We start from the raw sequence: 4,651 nt of genomic DNA, 5'->3' as shown, positions 1-4,651 counted from the left end.
ATATCTAATCTAGCATGTGTAATTTAAGAACTAAACAAATACATAACTAGGGTTCTGAAATTTATGCGATAAACTGAGCAATAACATGATAATCTGATTTGGAATATTTAAATAACTAATTCATGATGATCTGCTGTAATTCTAGAAACCCTAAGTCTGTTCATAATCATGGAATCAAGAAACTGACTGAATTCTAGGGACCCAATGGGCGAAAGGAACCCACTAGTGAAATCCCACATACCTGGTGACAAATTCCACTAAAAAATCTTTCGATTTCGGGGCTGGAAATGATGGAACCTTGCTGCGTTCTTGAACTAGGGTACTTGACCTTTTTCTCCTCTCTTGATTCTAATTTTCTAAGATTTTGATTAATGAATTGACTTGGATAAGTTCTAGTTATGTTTCTAGGCTTAAATTGATTAAAACCTCTTGATTTAGGGTTTAAACGACGTATCTAAGGGGTTAAACGAAATAGGAAAAGAACAAAAGACCCCTGAATTAACTGTTGTCGGAGTGACTGACGGACTGGACTGACGGGCCGTCATTCAATCGACGGTCCAGGTATGTGTGATTTCACTAGTGGATTCCTTTCGCCCATTGGGTCCCTAGAATTCAGTCAGTTTCTTGATTTCATGATTATGAACAGACCTAGGGTTTCTAGAATTTGAACAGATCATCATGAATTAGTTATTTAAATGTTCCAAATCAGATTATCATGTTATTGCTCAGTTTATCACATGAATTTCAGAACCCTAGCTATGTATTTCTTTAGTTCTTGAATTACACATGCTAGGTCAGATATTTCAGTATTCAGTTATACATGCCTCAGTTTATGAATGCATCATTATCAGATTAGTTGTTGCATTCTCAGTTTGTATGTTCAGTTCTAGCTATCCAGTAACTTATAGAAATTCAGTCATAATCTATTAATTACTTAATCCATTGGGAGTAGCATAATACTGAGTTGGACTAGGGTTCAGCGTACCCATATAGTCCCAGAACTACGAGCCATGTAGGTGTAAGTCCCCCCTGTGGGCAACATCAGTTTAGTGATCAGCCAGCATGAATTTACCTCTGGCAGGGTATAGTGGGTCCTCTCGATGGGGCGTATACATCGGACTCCACATTTAGCTCATGTGGTTTTATGTCGGTTATTAGTAGCTCCCACAGTTCAGTCAGACTCTATTGCATTGAGCACATTTACAGTACAGTCAGTATTTAGTCAACATGTTATAAATTGGTCATTGCATCAGTTAGCTCAGTATTCAGTATTTTCAGTATCTCTATCATGTTCAGATTATTTCATTGCTTTATTGCTTTGTTGAGTTATATGTTATTTCAGCTTTACTCTATCCTGGATACTCAGTACCCTTCAAGTACTGACGCATACGTGCGCTACATCTTCTCGTGATGTAGGTTCAGGTTCTCAGCATCCAGATCACGCTTAGATCGATTCCCGATCTTCAGTTCAGCAGCATCAGTGGTGAGTCCTCATTCTTCGTGGACTAGTGACATGTTTATCTTTATCGCTTTTATTCTTTAGTTTAAGTTTTGCTAGATCTAGTTGGGGCATGTCCCAACATTTCTAGTCAGTATAGAGGCTTATTTCAGACATAGTTAGATTCAACTTAGTGTTTTGAGTTTGATATTTCTTTTGTATTAAACTCTCAGATTTGATATATTCAGTTATAGTATATGAGTATTCCCCATCTTTTCAGATTTATTTATGATTTAGATTCCGCATCAGTTTATTATCTTTAGTATGCTCATGATCATGCCAGCAGGGTTAGCTTGGGATCACTTGTGGTCCTAGGTCCCGTGTCCGCGTCTCAGGGGTAGCTCGGGGCGTGACAATTATCTATCTAACCATAGGTCATGGGACACATAATTCATTTTGTGCTAAGAGTTATGACCATCTGAAGTTGACTTGACCAAAATTTTCATCTAACTGACTGCTGACCCTCACTTACGGTCAGACCTACAGACCGTGCATCGAATGACAGTCTGTGTTGGTCGACCGTAGTTTGTGTCAGAGGCTGGGTAAAGAAGTCTCAATCCACGGACCGTGGTCTGATCTACGGACCGTGGGTCTGTCCGTGAGTCGGGACTTAGCCAATTTTCTGAGCTGGTTTGGGGAGAGGTTGCAGTGGTGAATCACGGACCACCAGCACGGGCCGTGGTCTGACCTACGGTCTGTGGATGGTGACTGTAAGTTGCACCTACAACTTCTCAAAATCTGCATTTTTGGCCTGATTCGAATACGGGGTGTTACAGGTGATAGACTTGTCTCCCGAACGCGGCCCCGACGAGTCTCCAGAGTACCACCCAATGCCATATTATGATGGGAATGATGATGCCCCAACCTGGCCATAGATTTGTCGCTCTTCTTTGAACTCGTTTTAAGCTCCTCAAAGTGCCATGTGGTCTATCCCTCTTGTATGCCTTATGGCCCCCCGTACTTTCATTTCTTAGGTTTCTGATTACCTACCTCAATGTAACATCCAACACTACCCTAATCAATGAAGCTATGTTTGCTCCAAAATCTAAAATGTGTTTAAATGGATCATTTGTTATCAAACTAATTGCAACGTAGGTCAACCTCAGGCAAAAAGAGGTTCTATATTAGGACGCTTTTCGAATGTCGCCAAATTGGTGTATATATGTGTTAAACTTACATATTTGTTACATCTTTCAATATTTCCCAAACTAACATAGTTTTCCTTTTTCTTTGTTTTCTTTTCTTTTTCAACATTTATCCCCAAAGTATGTTGATTTGTGTCGACTTGCAAACTGGCTGACTCACGATACAACCTTCGATCAAAAGGAAAGATGACTGATAAAGACAAGTTCAACGTTGTTGCAAGCATAATGATACCTATTGAGAACCCCGTAGGTTCTCGGAGCATGATGGACATCCAAAATGAAGAGAAAATGGCTCGCATAGAGCAAGAACTCGAGATCTTGAGGGAAGAATTACGCCAAGTGCGAGACTTGGCCAAACTGTCAGCTACCACTTTCCCTACTTTCAAGACGCCTATCTACTTCGGAAAGGCTGACTTGCCTTCTGCCGACTTGCCAAATCAGCCAGAACAAACTCAACACGCTCCCGCTCACGGTCGAGTTCCACAAGCTTCTCCAATCGCAGTTAGGACCATTCCCGACCCTACCATACCTACAATGCAGCAGATACTTGGGGCACATGTTGTCGCTCCCTATGAGCCACATGTTCAACCGGTATATGCCGCTGGAGCTCCTACCTTCACTATCCCAGCAGTGGTTAATGTACCATATGATGTCGATCAATATGCAGAAATAGAGAAAGATACCCAGCTGAAAGAAGATGCATCGATAAATTCCCAGCTTCAGGGCCTAAGAAAGGCATTGAAAAGCTTACAAGTTACTAGAGGAACGGAGAGTCTAGATTATGATGACTTGTGCATCTATCCAGACATTGACATGTCGGTAGGGTACAAACCACCGAAGTTTGACATGTTCGATGGAAAAGGTGACCCTCACGCACATTTAAGGGCATACTGTGACAAGTTAGTCGGTGCAGGGAGAAATGAGAAGTTAAGGATGAGGTTGTTCATCCGGAGTCTGTCAGGAAAAGCATTGACCTGGTATATGTTCTAGGACCCTCGAAAATGGCGTGATTGGCAGGAAATGACTGAGGACTTCATGAATCGCTTCAGATTCAATACTAAAATTGCTGCTGACAGATTCTCATTGACCAACATACAGAAGAAGCCATCAGAGAATTTCCAAGAGTAAGCACGACATTGGAGAACCGAAGCCACAAGGGTGCAACCACCACTAGATGAGAGTGATCTCTCGAAGTACTTTATTCAAGCTCAAGAAGGTGTCTACTTTGACAAAATGATGTCAATAATGGGGCAGAAGTTTGCAGAACTGGTCAAGATGGGAGACTTCATAGAAGAAGGTGTCAAATATGGGAAGATTCAGTCTATGGTCGCATTGCAACCTACAAGTAGGGCCATACAATCGAGTTCCATTGGTGGTATCAAAAAGAAAAGGGAGGATATTTCAGTTGTCACTTACCAACAATGAGGATCGTCCCATCAATACCCCAGTAATCCCCAAATCGTTGTGCATACTTCATACATCCCATACCCAGTATATAATACCCAACCACACTATAATCCACCCCGAGCACCAGCATACCAAAATCCTCCAAGATTATATGTCCTTGTCCAAGCACCAATCCACCAAAATAGACCAGCATATGAACCGAGGCAACATCCAAATCTTGAAGCTATAAATGCTCACACTTACACACCGATTGCCAAACCCTACGCCCAATTGTTTGAGAGTTTGAGGATAGCGGGAGTGCTGCAACCAATTTTGATGGAAACAAGTGATGCGCTTACCACTCGGGAATCCAAACAGACGACACAGAAGATTGTTAAGGTTTGAAGAACCAGATCGAGTCTTTGATCACAAGAGGAGTAATCAAATGCACTACAGCGCCTCCCAATGTGAACAACAACCCCTTGCCAAACCATGAGAATCGGGAAGTCAACATGGTTACTCTAGATGAAGAATATGGGGGGCTTGATTGTCCAGACATAGATGAACTAGATGCCATGACATCTTTGGCGCAACCTGTTATCACTGTTCAACTAAGGGAACC

The sequence above is a fragment of the Solanum verrucosum genome, unplaced genomic scaffold (genome assembly GCF_900185275.1).
Source record: "Solanum verrucosum unplaced genomic scaffold, falcon-dt-bn FXZP01000153.1, whole genome shotgun sequence".
In the NCBI taxonomy this organism is placed as follows: domain Eukaryota; kingdom Viridiplantae; phylum Streptophyta; class Magnoliopsida; order Solanales; family Solanaceae; genus Solanum; species Solanum verrucosum.
This window is presented reverse-complemented; position numbering follows the sequence as displayed.